This window comes from Coenobita brevimanus, chromosome 76 (genome assembly GCF_032717465.1).
Source record: "Coenobita brevimanus isolate Jiangsu-jjx chromosome 76, ASM3271746v2, whole genome shotgun sequence".
NCBI lineage: Eukaryota > Metazoa > Arthropoda > Malacostraca > Decapoda > Coenobitidae > Coenobita > Coenobita brevimanus.
The window spans coordinates 18,992,985-19,011,696 of record NC_137029.1 but is presented as its reverse complement, the minus strand read 5'-3'; the positions used below and the strand labels follow the sequence as shown (position 1 = coordinate 19,011,696).

General features: G+C 40.7%; 1 non-coding gene across 1 annotated transcript; it reads left to right on the top strand.

The window, feature by feature from the left end:
* Positions 1-17,444: 17,444 nt before the first annotated feature.
* On the top strand, positions 17,445-17,563 carry LOC145408317 (5S ribosomal RNA). Its single transcript, XR_013898907.1, has one exon. It is a non-coding gene; the product is annotated as a 5S ribosomal RNA (ribosomal RNA).
* Positions 17,564-18,712: the final 1,149 nt, after the last annotated feature.

Sequence of the window (18,712 nt, the reverse complement as noted above, 5' to 3'; positions counted from 1 at the left end):
CAGTAATGCCGAAAACTCCTGCCTTTCTTCGGGAGCTAGATGAGAAAGCTTAGTCTGGAGATCATTCATGATATCAGGATTCTTCCCCAAACTATCACTCAGGCTCATACTGCATGGGAGAACTTCACTTGCAGACTCAGGTGGAACAGCTACAGTGCAGACTGGGTTATTTTCGTCCCGCCTGTGATATAACTATAGCATGTTGATGTGACAAAGTTGCTTGTTCTTTCTACGATCTGGTGTGGCGATGACATAGTTGACATCACTGAGTTTCTTCTCCACGAAATAAGGACCACTAAACTTGGCTTGAAGAGGTTGCCCATGCACTGGTAGCAGAATCAAAACCTGATCTCCTGGCTGAAAGTGGCGTAACCTGGACTTCTTATCATACCAAATCTTCACCTTCTCCTGAGCAGCTCCTAAATTCTCTCTCACCAGCTGTAAAGCAGTGGACAGCCGTTCTTTGAACTTCATCACATACTCCAGCAGGTTGACGTCATCTTCCTCCGACAGCCAGCATTCCTTGAGTAGCTTAAGGGGTCCTCTTACTTCATGGCCAAACAGTAGTTCAAAGGGTGAGAAGCCCAGTGATTCATTTGGAGATTCTCTTGCGGCAAATACAACGAATGGAAGACCTTTATCCCAGTCTTTCTGATGTTCCAAACAGTATTTCCTGAGCATCGATTTGAGTGTTTGATGATATCTCTCCAACGCTCCTTGGGTCAGGGGATGGTAAGCTGAAGACGTGATCTGGGTGATGCCCAACTCTTTCAGAGACTGCTTGAAAACATTTGACATGAAATTTCTTCCCCGGTCTGACTGTACCTCCTTGGGCAGACCAAACTTGGTGAAGAACCCTAGCATTTCCTTAACCACGTTCTTTGCTGAGATATTTCTAAGTGGAATGGCTTCAGGATAACGAGTAGCCATATCAATCAGGGTCAACACATACGAAAATCCAGAAGAAGTCTTATGAAGAGGGCCCACAATAGCCACCAACACACGGGTGAATGGGGCCTCAAAAGGAGGAATGGGAACTAGAGGTGCAACCTTTTCGGTCTGATTACACTTCCTCACAACTTGACCGGTGTGACAAGACTTACAATACCAGGAAACATCTCTGAAGATACCTGGCCAGTAGAAGTGTTTCACAATGCGTGCCACAGTCTTCCTCACTCCAAGGTGTCCTGCCAAACTGGAATCATGAGCCACTCTAATGATATCCTGCCTACAAACACGAGGGATGACAACTTGATGTACAACCTCCCATTCACAGTCGGCTGATGCTGTTGGGGGTCTCCACTTTCTCATAAGTACTCCTGACTTTATATAATAACAAGTAGAAGCAGCAGCTGACTCTTCCTCACTGCAAGCAGAGTTAGCTAGACCTTTCAACTTAGGGTCAGCAACCTGCAACTCAACCAACTCTTGACGAGACAAATTATCAACACTACGGGGTACTGCCTCATCTGGTGAGTGGTCCAAATTAGCAAGAAAAGTTTCAGCTAGGATAACATCATCATCATCATCATTATCCTCTAAGTCACCAGTAACTTTAGACTTAGCCCTAGTGACAGCACATGCAGAGAACACCTCAGGGATATCACAATCCTGGGTCGCAGTCACTGGTTCACTAGACAACTGAGGAGCTGGACACACTTGACTTCCATCAAGATCATTTCCAAGTAAGAAAGTTACACCTAACATTGGGAGTGTCTCAACCAACCTAACCATAACGGAACCATTAACAAAACCAGACTGTAAATTCACTTTGCACAGAGGGACAGAGAAGTAAATATTCCCTACACCTTGTAAAATTATAGTTTCATCAGAGGAAACATTAGAGCCTAGAACACTGGTCAGCATAAGGGATTGGCAAGCACCTGTATCACGATATATTTTAACTGATTTCCTGTCATTACTGTCCAGAGGACTGACAAAACCATCAGACAGGAAATTAGCACATGAACTCTTGAGAGTGTCACCCACGTTACTGCCTCAAAAGAGGAGCTTCATCATGAGAATTTAATTTACCCCTCAAAGCAGGTTCAGTTAACTCGGTTAAAGAATTCTGGGAACTCTCAAGGGTGGACACTAGACCAATTGAATGAATATTTAAAGACTCCTTTTTGTTCACATCACGCTGTCTCCTGAAACATTTCTCCGTAGTATGACCAAGCTTACTACAAAAAGTACATTTACTTTTCTGAAATCTAGAGGTGGAGCTGGTATTTACTTCCTAAGAAACATCATCTTTATTTTCTTTCCTGTTACCTGTACTCTGAGTAGAGGCAACGTACTTAGTCTCAGCTTTCCTTTCTTCTATAGAATATCTCTTGTGAGTGAGAACATATTCATCAGCTAAAACTGCAGCACCAGACAAATTATCTATTCTTTTCTCATCAAGATATAGGCTTACATCTTTATTAATACACCTTTTGAAGTCCTCCAGCAAAATCTTTTGCTTATATTTATCAAAATCAGAATTTACATTCTTAGAATTTAACCACTGCTCTAACAGATTTTCTTTGATTTTTACATACTCAACATGGGATTGCTTATCTTGCTTATAAGTTGTCCAAAATTTTACTCGATAGGCTTCAGGAACAAGCTCATAGGCCTTAAGAATCAAGCTCTTAACTACATCATAATTATCAGATTGATCCTGAGGCAAAGATGCATAAGTTACTTGAGCTTTACCGGTGAGAACACTTTGTAGGAGTACTGACCAATACTTTTTGGTTCAATTAAACCTGTAGCTACCCTTTCAAACAACTGAAAATACTTTGTTAAATCAGATTCATTAAAAGGAGGGACAAGTTTAACATTTTTAGCCACATCAAAATCATCAGAGCTAGATGATCCAGTTCCACCTTGTTTCATGCGATACTCATGGTCTGCCTGCATCCTATCAAGTTCAATTTGTGCCTGAGCCTGTGCGTTTGTCTCCTGAATACGAGCCTGAGACTCTGCCTCCTTAGCATTTGCCTGAAACTCAGCCTCCTTAGCACGAGCCTCCTGCAGGGCTAGCTGTAACTTAGCTATTTCAATTTGCGTTTGCTCATCTGGAGGAATTACATTAAACAAGCTTTTATTAATCATGCCAACAATTTGATCTTTAGAATGATGAGAGCGAACAGCAATTCCCAATTGTTGAGCAACAAGCTTAAGTTCATTCTTTGTTCTGTTTTCTACATCACACACTGTTTGCACATTTGACAAAAAATCTTTAGCTTTATCAAGAGTAGTAATAGTAGACATCATGAATAAATCACAGTCACAAAATATCAAGCAATATCCTTATGATAATATCCTGAATATCCTGATAAGAGGTCGCCAAATTTATGTTACGGAACAGAAAGAGATAATGAACACTTCAAGTGAGAATGCTAAAATCACTACTGTCCCGCAAAGTTCCAGGTTCAAAACAAAAGAGTTAGGTAAAATTACAAGTTAAAGTTTAATGTTCAAACTAACAACTAAACATTCAGGACTCATAAAGATAATGTAATGGCAAAACAGGTTACGTATATGGTTAACTGCAATAGCCTCTATTAACACGAAATTAGCAAGAGCAAATTTATCTAAGTCAGGGCTGACTTAGATAAATGAGAGAACCGAATAATGCTCAGTTAAAGTAAGATATAATATTATTACAGATACAAAATATTACTAATACTGGCTGACATCAAAAACTCTACATGAATCTCAAAAACCTTACCAGGCCCACGAATTAACGCCTTAGGCCATACAGTACAGGAAAAATGGTAACAACACTTATACTCAAATTATACAGCAGCTAGATGGCTGAAGACTTCCTGAGCACTCACAAAAATAATAGTACACTATACAGGGGAGGTCAGAGATGTGAACAAAATGAGGAGTAGATCTAAGTGGCCCTAATGCAGAGACTGAGCTCATTATATAGGGGGCCGGCAGAGCTTGATTCAACTTGCAAGAAGGACGCGCAAATGAGGGCACAGAGGACGAAGAGTTGACACTCCTGCTCTGAACAACAGAAAGAACGACTTACTCTACTATAAGGGGGAGAATGGGGGAATGAGGTAGAACACGCAAGCCTGGTCACTATGGAAGCCACGAGGCGAATCGTGATCAAACATGCAGCATACTGTACGTTAGAATTATACAAAGGATGATGAAATCATAGGTTATGTAACAAAATATATATATATATATATATATATATATATATATATATATATATATATATATATATATATATATATATATGCTGTGTGTATAATGTATGTATATACAGGCACAAATCTTATTATCTGTTTATCTGTCTATCTGTATATCTATCTATACACCTACATACTACAAACATACAGTATATACACTATAATGTCCTAGTGGTTAGCATTGTTATAAAACTGCCGGTCAGGTAGTTCCCACGCTCGAATCCTAGTGCAGCCAGGTGGCGTCACTCTAACTCAGGTGTCCATTCCATCCTTTGTATACTGAGAAGGTTTGGATTATTTACGAGGACTGAGAAGGAAACCAACAGCCTCATCATCATCATTCTTACTGTCAATGTGTTATTCCTTTTTAATTTCATTTCTATTACCTTTATTAGCAATACATAATTTATCCTGTGGGAGCTATCTTACCTCAAGGTAAGATAGATTCCACTCATGATGTGGAATCTACCAGACAGCTAACTCATGTGACCAGTCTATTATGCCAAAATGTTAGGGCTCAGATAAATTATATATTTTGACACACCATTTTTTTCCCAGTTTCATTAAGATATTCAGGATGAAAAATTTGCTTAGCCTCAGTAACATATGAAAAATGCACATTAATCCGAGTATTGCTAGCTTTATTGCAAGGAACCAACATCTACATCAAAAGTAATATTGTTTTTTTCCTCCAGCTTTGAGTTTATACCGTATTGATCCGTCTGGAGTTTCTCTTACAGCCCAATAAAATCGTACGGCAGTAATTAGAATAATATCAAAGCTGTTATCAACAGGATTATAAAGGTGTACGTTAAGTGATCGTGATCGTGTGAAGCTTCCCTTGCTTCTTTTCTTGTTAATGATTACACACACACACACACACACACACACACACACACACACACACACACACACACACACACACACACACACACACAGTCCCCTTTTTTTTAATCACTTGTGTTGTCAACTAACAGCATCTGTGGCACCACTGGATTATAGCTCTCACCTTCCTTACATATCCTGTGCCAGAACCCTTTATTACATGACGAAAAAAACTACTATTACATTGCACTGGTATTAAACTAGTCAGACGACTGCACATTGTTTAAATACAGTGTTGAAAGTATTGTGACAAACTGAAACAAAAATGGTAGTAACATTCTGAATTAGCAAAGGGAGCCAAGACTTCATGTTGCATAAAGAAAGAACAACTATTATAGTAAGCAAGCTACTAAAAATATCTTCTTTCTGTACCTCAGATGAATTATTCCTACTTTTGATGTGTTTCTGATGTGAGGATTGCACTTAGAATGTATTTTTTCTTAAAACAGAAACCTAGCACATTTTGATAATTTTTAACAGGACTAGTACAATTACTCCTTGTGCAAATGCTAATAGTTTAACAGTCATTAGTATACACGTGTGTGCGTGCGCGTGCGTGCTTTGATTTTTAAGGTACAGTACATGCATAGTAACACAGACGTAAAGAATTCTAGTTACGCGATGCGTTCATGTATTCATGAATATCATCGACAAACGGCACGAGAGCTCTTCCATTTTTAGTATATAGCTATACAACTACATTTTCAGTTAACTCTATTGTCCTTCGTTTACTCGACAGTATTCACACAACAGCATTCGTCGTTCGTTCGTTCGTTTAAAGATTCCCTGCATCTATAGTGGAGGCCGGGCCATACATTAGCCCGGTCAGTGGGGTATGGGGTGGTTAAAAAACAGTTAGGGGGGATGACAGGACTTGGGGATTGCCCAGCACACACGTCCTGTCTCCTGGCTGGCTTTGTGGTGTGTGTGAGTATTCGTAACATATATCATGCTTGTTTCCTCCGAGTACAGTCGTTGTTGCTGAATAACTCCGATCCTATTGGCCAAGTAGACTCATCCAAAGCCCATAATAATAACATGTCGGGACACGCGCACGTAGGAGTCAGGGGATGATACAGTCGTGACGTCACTCGGCGTTAGTGCTAATACAGGAAACGGGTCCAACGATATTTTAACAGGAACTATAATATGGCAGCATATGAATGATTTTTATTTTATTTATTTTTTATCACATTATTTCTAGTAATTTTATGGGTAGACATTATGCTGGTGGTAAAAAGTTGATGTTCATGATGATGAAAAGTTGAGAAGTATATGAAGGGTTGATGGAGAGTTGGTTAAGGCAGGTATAGGGTGGATGGAAGGGTTTCTTCCCATGTCACGGGTTATATAATTCAGTAAATATAAGGAAAAGGTAGAAATTAAAAAAAAAATTTTACATCCACTCGTTTATTACACAACTGGATATTAACTGCATTATCTCTCTCTATATGACAAGATCAAGATAATTACCTTGATCTTGGCTAAGAGAGCTGGGGAGTCGAGATCACGACATCAACACACCCCAACCCACCCGTGGCTCGCGAGCTACTAATTACTGAGCTGAAAAACCGCCAAGTGACGTCATAACGCTTGATGCGCAGCACGGACGCGTTTTTGTCAGCAAGTGTCCCAACATGTTATTATATGGGTTTTGGACTCACCAACTGCATGAAAGCAACCGTCCCGTGCAGTGAACCAATGTTCCTCGACAGCAGACAGAGCCTCACCACATTGATGCACGGTGAGAAGTGTGGAGGTTTGGTTTCTGGGTGAACGCCACATTTATCTCCATTCAGTTAACAGGGGCACCATAGTAGGCTCCATATTATCTCCGTTACTTGGCTATGTAGTTATCACCCAGTGTTGTAAGTGGATTCCTGTGTTACAAGAAACTATTAGGCTTGACACTCAGCGCAGAGCCAGCTGAAATGAAAAGAAGATAACATTAAGTGACAGAAAGGATGGGAGAAACAAAAAAGAAAGGAGGGAAGACATTGAAGAAGAAGATAAAGGTGAAGGAAAAATTAGGCAGTGCTACATCAAGTGAGCGGATAATGGTCATCACCACCTACCACCTCTCGAAGTAGAGTCAACAGCAAAAATTCGTCCCTACAGCCTTCGTGCTACGGGGCTTTTAATATGGTAACACTGCATAAAATAGATTGCCTGGTATGTCTTAGAACGGGTAATATTTAGAATATGTTATCGGAGACAATGTAAGACTTTCATTAATAATATTTGCGTCCGGCACGTGGGATTATAATGACACTTACAAATGTATGGCATTAGTGATAGAATATGAGCAGCAACTTCGATGGACGGGATTATTTCGGTTGATGTTGCTAACTAGTATTGCATGGTATATATCCGACAATTTTCATTACTGGTTGGAAGACATGGACTACAAAGTCAGTGAAACACAACAGAAACATAAATACTGGCAGTGCATGTTCTAAGATCACTTTTCCTTCCCTCTTTTCCTACCCGTCTCTCTTCTCATTCACAGTCTACTATCATTAACGTTTTATTGCTAATTTTGAAAAGTATGTGTCTTTAAGCTGAATACAGAAACTAATCAAATGGAAGCTGTTATATGTTTCGTTATACTCCATTTAGTACTAATGTCTGATTATTAATAAATACAACTGTTTGTAACGGGGACTTATTTTGACAGTGAAGAAGTACGGTAACATTAGTGCATTCGTTCCTTCGTTCATAAATGGTTCAACAAGCTTGCATGCATCGGCCTTGGTATCTAATGGCGGCTTTCCACGCTCTTCGATATCTAGCAGCCACTCTTTTCAGTTCCTCAACCCTAAGGTCACACTCGATGACTTCGTTCCAAGTATTTATCGATTTTTCTCTCGCAGCTCTACCTTCAACGTTCACATCTCTCACCCACCGCATCCAGCTTCATCTTCCATCCTCTCCACGAGCCTAACCATCTCAGTCTACCCCTGTGCAATGCAGCGCTAATATATTCAAGCCCCATCCTTCCTCTCATTTCGCCATTCTTAATAGAATCCCTGCCCCTAAAGCCTGTCACTCAAAGACGCAGTACACATTCTTCTAACTATTCTAATTTCTGTGCGTTTGAACTTACGAAAGCGAAGATTTATGTGACCATCATTAATATTACGACTTCCTATCCTCTCCTTATCCACTCCCTCGCAATCTCTCCTTATCCTCATTTTTGCCCCACTCCCTTGCACCTGTTTTCACTACTTTTTATTCCTCACAGTTCTCCCCCCTCCGGCCCTCGTCTTCACTTTCTTTCACCCCGCCCCCGCCAGCACTCTCTGTTTCGTTCAATTCCCTTTGATTTGCTCTACTCTCTTCACCATGAATGTTATTCAGTAACAGGAATTAAACTTACTGTAAATACAACGCTCGGAACATTTAATTGGCAAGAGCCAAACAAAAATAAACATTACAATTGTAAAATTACTATCACAGTTCTAAACCATTCGTCCTCTACAGGCCTGACCATTTCCCTCTTTTTCTCCCTCCTCTTTCCTGTATCCTACTCCTCTCACGCTACCTATGTTCTTTATATAAAATATTATCCTTAATAAAACGATTATCTGTATCTTTTCCCATTTCCTTTATCCCACACTATTTTTGCCCCATGCGCTTCCTTCCCACGTTTTTTGTCCTCCATGCTTGCTGAAAATTAACTAGACATTCAAAACAAGGTCAGTTCTGGAATACTTATTCGTGAGAAATCAGTGCTTTTCATCTCTTAGGTCCTTAGCCGAGGTGTCTATATGTTTGTTAATAATGCTAAGCCATAAACTACGACCTATATTGTCAGGTAATCTCATTTTCAGCAATGAAAATGTTTTGTTGTTTATCGTGCAATACTCGCTAGCAGCATCAAGAGATATTATCATGAACGTCCAAGTCACTATCAGAATCTTTACGCAACAACACTGTAAACTGAAATTGTTAGAAACATTATCATCCCATCTGCTGCAAATTTAATATACACTGTACCAAGCCTATTGACTCTTTCAGTCCAATGATGCATTTCATAATTTATTCTTGCAGTCTCCAGACGATTTTACCGCAGCTTATGAGAAATTTATTGAACTGGAGGGGTTAGATTTTTTTTTTCTATGTGAGGAAGAAGGAACCAAAGGCAACGAGCCCGCAAAACTCTTCCTTCCAAGAGAAAAACAAAATACAAGAGAGAGCCAAATTCAAGATCCGATCACTTGAAGAAGCCTGGACGCACTGCGTTTGAAAGACTGGAGATCATAGGAAGCAGGAAATACAGACAGAGGGAGACAGTTCCAGAACTGACCTGTTGCATAAATGAAGGACTAGGAGTAACGGTTAACTCTTGCATTAGAGACTTGGACAGAAAAGGGATGAGGGTTTGCTGCTAGACGGGTGCTACGCGCACTTCGTAGAGGTGGAGAAATGCATGCTGACAGTTCAGAGGATATGGTCTCAGTTCATCCCACCATTATCAAACATGTTCCCTAGGTTGAATAAAATCACCTGGTAGTAAGTTAACTGTTGATAGTGTCAGCTGCGTGTACAAACTGTTGTCTTTCAACAATGGTTGTTCTTCCACTGTATTTTTGCTTTTAACTGAACGGTGTATTATTCTTCAACTTTATTTTTTTTTTTTCCCGGGACGACATCAGTTCCAAATGTAATCCAAATACTGAACGATAAAAACTTTGGCTTTATGTAACTGCATTCACTGCATCTCTGTCTTCCTTTGTATTTCTGTCTACCGCTTTCCCCGCTGGGCTACACAGTTCATCAGGGAAGGAATCCGCTGCTATTTCACGCCTCCCTGAGCTTTGTCAAAGAGAAAATTGCTTCCTTTTTTTTTCTTTCCTCATCATCTCTCCCTTTCTTTCCGTCTGTCTGCCTCATCGCAAGGCAGTACATTATCGCAATCACAGTGAATTACGCCTGACTGATGCCACCTAAATCAATCCCCTCAGGCAAGGTCTTATATCTCAGTAAGTACAGATCTAGATTTTACTGCGCCGTTCATATTTGCCAAGACCCCGCTGCTGAAACGTTTGCCGGCAGTAGCGTAAGACGAAATAATAGTGATGTTAGAGAGGGACATATACGGTGAACTGTATATACAAGAGCAGGATAATGTACGACGCCAGATTGTAGTGACGATAGTGAATACAAACGAGAGTCGGCTATCATGTTCTAAGCATGTACGAGGTAAATGTTGTTTGGCTTTGGATTAGTAACAGAGCTGACTGGAACAGAGCATGCTATGATCTGACCGGATAAAACAAGGCAGGGATGGGGACGGTACGCGAAAGAGCATGGTAGTGTAAGGCTCTGCCGAACAGTATGGCCCAGTGCAAAAAATTACATTAAAGGAAAAGACAAAGTTGTTTAAAACATGTATGAAAGAGCAAAACAGGCTAAGATGTGACGAGAGAGGTACGGAAATATGAAAGAGTAGGCTAAGAGTGGAAAAGGTAAGTTATTATTGTTGCTCTTTGAACTATGATGATGACGATAGAGGAAAGCTATGAAAACGAGGTAGCATTATTTTATAGATGTTGCAAATACTTGCTAAGCGTCAGGTGAGGAACCGGGTAGATTAGAGAGAGTTCACGTATGAAAAGGGATTGTATGGTAAGAAAGAGCAAAGTAGGAACTGAATGCTGTAAAAGAGACCAAATAAGGAAGTTTTGTTCCCATGGCAACCAACAATAGTCGAAAAGAAGTTACATTGGTGGTGGTTAATCGAATGGCCTTCAAATCTCCAAACTTACCTACAACAATGCTTATAAGATTCCAGCTAATAAGGAAGACAACTCAGTTTTGAATCCTGGACCAACGAAGACAAGAACAATACCAGGGGTGTGTCGACTATTGCGCTGAACAAAAATTACCACCAGAAAGCACATAGAGAGAGCATTCCTCAGCCAACACCAATAAAATCTACGATTTGCTGCTGAGTAGCTACAACTAAGACCAAAGTCGGAAACACGAGTTCCCAAAGTGTTAAAACATCACTAGGTAATGAAATCATTATCATATTGTAAAACAATCACTATCAACACAAAAAATCCTGGATCCACACATGTATCCGGATCCGCCCCAAAATCTATTAATCTTTTTCTTGGCTACCCCTCCTATAAATTTCATCGACATTCGACTGTGACTTTTTGTGATATTTTGTGGACAGACAAAGAGACAGACACGGACTATCACATAACCTCCGCCCAACTTCGTTGGCGGAGATAATAATATTAAGTGTGAAGGTGGTAACTGGGGGCGCTCACCATCCACTCACTTGATGTAGTCCTGATCTCGGGTGTCTGCTCTTTCCTCTCCTCCATCCTTCCTTCCGTCTATCCTCTTCTGTCTACCTTTCCTTCGTTCTTTCCTCGTCCTTCTGCCTGCGGGTGACTTTACGCTCCCTCTTCTGTCTTTCCTTTTCTTTCCTCTTCCTTCTGCCTGTAGGTGACTCTACACTGAGTGACAAGCCAAATGGTTTCCTGTACACAAGGAAATAATTTACTGCGCTGGGTGGTAACTATATAGCCAGATTTTGGCGCCTGGTGGTTTAGCGGGTAATTACAGCGCTCCAATCGGATTGAACCCAAGAGTGATTGGGGTTTATTGCTCATGTAACGCCACTCAGGGATGAGTGAGGCTGGTCACTCTCATCTTAAATGTCAGGATCAACTTGCCTAGCCCTGGGCTCCTACGCTCCTCATGGGGCAACGTAGGATTGGATGATGGATGGATGGATGGAATACTGAAAAAATATTGAGCCAAATATTTCTGTGACGTTCAGTAGAAAGACGGTATTTATTTTATATCTTGAACCATAAAACAAATAAAACAAAAAAAGGACACATTTGACAGCCTAAGGTATTCGAAGAGAAAATATAATTATTTGCGGGGGAGGGGGGGGGGCGGTTCCTGGAGATCCACTTTGGTTAAAACCTGTCCTGATTATCTATCAGTCTATTTATCTGTCTATCGGCAGACGCATAAATCCACAAAGAATGGCCACGAACAGTTCGCCCCAGTGTCATCTAGTCCTCCGCCAAGTCACACTTCCCGTCTCGTATAGCTCTCCACCTCATCTCTCCACCTAGTCCTTTGTATTTCCCTTGTCATATGCACGGAGTGACTTCATGCAGGAAGTTACCGTTCCCTTCTCTATTTAGCCTACATTATTCTAACCTAATCAAACCTAAATTAATCTAACCTAACCTTATCCTAGATCAACATAACTTAAATAAAAATAAATTAAACTGACGTTACTCCACGAAATGACTGATTTCACAGTCTGCCTGTAGCATACATATGTATATTTTATACATATATATATATATATATATATATATATATATATATATATATATATATATATATATATATATATATATATATATATATATATAATTCATTTATTTATCATCTAATCCTATGTTATCCCATGAGGAGTGTAGAAGCCCGGTGCTAGGCAAGTTGGTCCTGACATTTAAGATGTGAGTGACCAGACTCACTCATCTCTGAATGGCATTATGTGAGCAATAAACCCCAACCACCCCTTGGATATAAAACTGCACCGGTTTAATCGGATTGGAGTGCCTTAATTACCCACTAAACCACCAAGCACAATAATTTGGTTACATGGTTACCACTCAGCGTAGCAAATCATTTCATGGTGTACAGGAAACCATGTTAGTAATCTATATTATCATAATACAAATCATAATAGATAGCAATATAAATGTGTAATCTAAAAGTAACAACTGTAACATGATAGTTAAGCTAGGTGTGGGAACAGGAAATGTGTCTGCAAGATTTAAGCAAAGAAACGCCAGAGGGCACCATGAGTGCTACATACACACAGACACACACATGCTTCTAGAATCCGTACATACAGCCAATACACGTGACACAAGCCCTCCTAGAGAAGAAAGGAGGAATTAGAGGTGAGAAGGGGGCTAGCTACAGAAGCGAGAGGTGGTAAAGAGAAGAGGGGTCCAGCGAGAACTTAGCTAGTTTATATACGCTCCTGTGTAATACACACAGTGTTCAACTTAAACTTTCCCATTGAAGATAATAAACTACAATCAAGACCCAGTACCCATCTTTAACTTCTCCTGTCTCCGACTACACGTGAACTAAGTTACTCCCTCAAATATTTACTTAGCTATGACTACAATATAATCGATCTCAGACTCACAGCCACTTGGCTCTACTGTATAATCGATCTCAGTCTCACAGTCATTTGGTTTTTAACTCAGTGTAGAGGAACTCGTAGACAGAAGGAAGAGGAAAGAATGAAGGAAAGAGAGAAGACCCAGTACCCATCTTTAACTTCTCCTGTCTCCGACTACACGTGAACTAAGTTACTCCCTCAAATATTTACTCAGCTATGACTACAATATAATCGATCTCAGACTCACAGCCATTTGGCTCTACTGTATAATCGATCTCAGTCTCACAGTCATTTGGTTTTCAACTCAGTGTAGAGGAACTCGTAGACAGAAGGAAGAGGAAAGAATGAAGGAAAGAGAGACAGAAGAAAGAAGGAAAAATGCAAGGAAGAAAGGAGAGGGCAGTCACCCAAGAGCAGCAATGCACTGAGTTTTTTTTTTTTTTACGCGAGGAAGAAGGAACCAAAGGCCATGAGCCCGCAGTAACAGTTCCCTCCAAGAGAAAAACAAAATACAAGAGAGAGACAAATTCAAGATCCGATCATTTTGAGATGCCTGGACACACTACGTTTGAAAGACTGGAGATCATAGGCAGCAGGAAATACAGACAGAGGGAGACAGTTCCAGAGCTGTCCTGTTGCATAAATGAAAGACTGGGAGTAACGGTTAACTCTTGCATTAGAGAGTTGGACAGAAAAGGGATGAGAGTTTGCTGCCAGACGGGTGCTACGCGCCCGTCGTAGAGGTGGAGGAATGCAAGCAGACAGTTCAGAGGAGCAGTGACCATTAAAGTAGCGATAGAAAAGAGATAAAGATGCAACAGTGCGGCGAAGAGACAGAGGTTGAAGGGAGTCAGTAAGAGGAGGAGAGTTAATGAGACGAAAAGCCTTTGACTCCACCCTATTGAGACGAGCTGTATGTGGGGAGCCTCCCCACACATGAGAGTTGTACTCCATACAGGGGCGGATAAAACCCCTGTATAGAGTCAACAATTGTGCAGGGGTAAAGAAAGAGCGGAGTCGGCTTAGCACACCCAATCTCTTGGAAGCAGATTTTACAAGAGATGTAATATGATCTTTCCAAGATAAGTCCCGAGTAAATGAAACCCCAAGCATGTTCAAGGATGATGCAGGATTAAGCTGAATATTATTAAACATTAGTGGGTATACCTGTGGAAGATTTTGTCGGGTTGATAGGTGTAAGAACTGAGTCTTAGATGCATTAAAGACAACCATATTATTTTTACCCCAGTCAGAGATATGAGCCAAGTCAGACATTAGGTGTGCCATAACCTCATCCCTTGTTTCTTGAAGTAACTGTTGAGATGGGCGTTGCGGGAACCGAATGGAAAGGTGAAGGGTGGAGTCATCAGCATATGAGTGGATAGGGTTAGATGTACAGCTTAGAAGATCATTGATGAATAAAAGGAAGAGAGTTGGTGATAGGACAGAGCCCTGAGGAACACCACTGTTGATAGATCTAGGAGAAGAACGATGGCCGTCTACAACAGCGGCTATAGAACGACCAGAAAGGAAGCTAGCGATGAAGGCACAGATAGAAGGATAGAAACTGTAGGAGGGCAGTTTGGAAATTAAAGATTTATGCCAGACTCGATCGAAAGCCTTTGAGATGTCAAGTGCAATGGCAAAGCTTTCGCCAAAGTCCCGAAAGGAGGATGACCAGGAGTTTGAAAGGTAGGTGAGAAGATCGCCAGTGGAGCGTCCCTGACGGAACCCATACTGATGATCGGAAAGAAGGTTGTGATAGGAAAGATGCCTTAAAATTTTTCTATTAAGAATTGACTCGAAAACTTTTGAATACAGGACGTTAAAGCAATTGGACGATAGTTGGAGGGTTGGGAGTGGTCACCCTTCTTTGGGACTGGCTGAATGAGAGCAAACTTCCAGCAAGAAGGAAAGGTACAAGTTGACAGACAAAGGCGAAATAGTTTGCCTAGGCAGGGTGTAAGCACAGAAGCACAGTTCTTGAGAACAACAGGAGGGACCCCATCAGGCCCATATGCCTTGTTAGTACTGAGGCCGGTGATGGCAGAAAATACATCAACTGAAGAAATTTTAATGTCAGCCATGAGGAAATCAGAGGGAGGAAGTGATGGAGGAACAGCACCGGAATCGTCTAAGGTGGAATTGGAGGAGGAAGTCTGTGCGAAGAGATCTGCTTTATCAGTAGAAGAAATAGCTACAGAACCATCAGAGTAGAAAAGAGGAGGGAAGGATGATGAGGTAAAGTTGTTAGAAAGATTTTTGGCAAGGTGCCAGAAGGAGCGGGAAGAATTCGAGTTGGAGAGTTGAGAGCATTTAGTATGGATGAAATTATTTTTAGTAGAGCGAAGAACAGACTTAGCACGATTCCGGGCAGAAACGTACAGATGATGTGATTCAGGGGTGGGTTGGCTCCAGTACCTTTTGTAAGCCTTCTCCTTGTTGCGGACAGCATTAGAACAAGCGTGATTAAACCAAGGCTTTCTTGCGTTAGTCAAAGGATATGAGAAAGGAATGTATGCTTCCATGCCCGAGAGAATAACCTCCGTAATGCGCAAGGCACACTCAGATGGCTCATGGCCATGGAAACAATAATCATTCTAGGGAAAATCAAAGAAGTACTGCCTGAGGGCCTCCCAGTCAGCGGCTCCAAAATGCCACAGACGACGTTTCCCTGGAGGGTCCACAGGCCGTACCGGAGTGATAGGACAGGTTAAGGTAATAAGGTTGTGATCGGAGGAGGCCAACGGAGAGAAAAGATTAACAGAGTAAGCAGAAGGATTAGTTGTGAGGAAGAGGTCAAGTATGTTGGAGCTCTCTCCAAGGCGGTCAGGGATACGGGTAGGGTGCTGTACAAGCTGCTCTAGGTCATTAAGGATAGAAAAGATGTAGGCTTGTTCACCAAGTGGATCCGTGAAAGGAGAGGAGAGCCAAAGGTGGTGGTGAACATTGAAATCTCCTAGAATGGAGATTTCAGAGAAAGGAGAAATGGACAGAATGTGTTCCATCGTAGAAGTAAGATAGTCGAAGAATTTTTGATAGTCAGTAGAATTAGGGATAAGTAAACAGCACAGATATATTTAGTCAGAGAATGACAGGAAAGCCGAAGCCAGAGTGTGGAGAATTCAGAAGAATCAAGTTCAGGAACACGAGAGCAAGATAAGTCGTTGCGTATGTATATACAACAGCCACCTTTGGCTTTGAAATGAGTATAGAGAAAGTAGGAGGATACAGAAAAGGGTTTGCTGTCAGTTGCCTCAGACAGCTGAGTCTCCGTTAGAAAAAGAAGGTGAGGTTTAGAGGAGGAGAGGTGGTGCTCAACAGAGCGAAAGTTAGATGAAAGGCCGCGAATGTTGCGGAAATGAAGAAGAAGAGAGTCAGACAGTTTAGAGTAGATGGTGAATGCCCCCAACCACCACTGTATATATATATATATATATATGTATATATATATATATATATATATATATATATATATATATATATATATATATATATATATATATATATATATATATATATATATATATATATATATATATATATATATATATATATATATACGGTGGGCGTTCAAAAAGTTTTGGCAACAGGGTAATAAAAGCAAAATTAATAGAGATACACATTTATTGAAGTTCACACTCCTTGAGCATACTCTCCTCTAAGGTTTACACACTTCTGGAGCCATGTCATCCACTTAACAAAGCACTACGAGTACTCAGACACAGGTATACTCTTCAGTTCTGAATTTATCCTCCCAGCAAGTTTTTCTGACAATTTAGGGAATAGCCAAAAGCCACACGGTGCCAGGTCAGGACGGCGCCGTGTGACTTTTGGCTATTCCCTAAATTGTCAGAAAAACTTGCTGGGAATCTCTTCGAAGGGAACAGGACCTTGCCAGGAGGATAAATTCAGAACTGAAGAGTACACCTGTTTCTGAGTACTCGGAGTGCTTTGTTAAGTGGATGACACGGCTCCAGAAGATGTGTAAACCTTAGAGGAGAGTATGTTGAAGGAGTGTGAACTTCAGTAAATGTGTATCTCTATTAATTTTGCTTTTATTACCCTGTTGCCAAAACTTTCTATATATATATATATATATATATATATATATATATATATATATATATATATATATATATATATATATATATATATATATATATATATATATTAACGGCCATACCACGTTGAGTACACCGCTTCCCGTCCGATCAGCGAAGTTAAGCAACGTTGGGTCTGATTAGTACTTGGATGGGTGACCGCCTGGGAACACAAGATGCTGTTGGCATAACGTTCTCCCAACGTGTCAAGTGGGGTTGGTGGAGGATTAGTGCCCCTCCCTGTAAAACAATTAACTCTAAGCCTTGGCCACCCCGTTTGGGATACATGGCGTCTGGCAATGAATGAATGAATATATATATATATATATATATATATATATATATATATATATATATATATATATATATATATATATATATATATATATATACTGTACATGTACAGGGTATATAATGAATGTTGTAAGACACTTGATCCTCATTGATGCCTGTGTTCATTTAGATGTGAAAAGGCTTTTGAACAAGTTTTAACCTGATGCAACAGCATTTAGTGGTAACGGGCACTCAGGCAGGAAGGTTGTCAGTGCGCAGTGCGATTGACATTCGAAGCATTTCCTAGGTGTGGTTGATTGGACAGCCAAATGCAGACATTTTAGGTTGCCCTTTGCCAACAGAACTCCAAGTTTTGAAGAATGTGAAGTATCAAACACAGCAAAAGCTGGGCAGAACCAAATGTCTGAATCTCCTCCTGGACATCATACTTCCATTTTGGCAAAGAGCCAAGTTTCCTACTATGAGGCAAGACAATGCACTTCGCAAGATGGAAGCTCTCTTGGCGTGATATGATGAACTGATGAAAAACGCAGGAGACTACAAGAACCATTCTGTGTACAAGAAGTGATGTTGCAGTAAGAGATGAAGAACGAGATTTATTATATTGGCCTCAGCAATCCCCTTGCAATGATGAAGAATGAAGAGGACAAACTCTTTTTTCAGGGCCAACAGGAGGGCCCAACAGAGAGTAACATGGCGTGAGTGGATGCAGAACTGCACAAGAAGGAAATCAGGAAGAGGAATCGAGACAATGAGGTTTAGCACAAACAGACAAAGAGGAGCAAATGAAGAATGCCGCTGAACGTGCCAACAGCGACGCAGGAATCTGCACTTCTTCGGCCACGGATTCAGATAATGATGATCCTAGTTTTGAAGCAGTGACTTCCAAGTCTTTGCCCACTTCCAAGCGCTCGAAGAATTTGTTATCAAAGGAAGTCTTCATTGCATCTGATCGTATGAACTTGTCACATCTTGATGCAGCAAATTCCTGTTCTATCGTAGCAAAATCACTGGGTCACGACTTGACAGAACTATCTATTCTT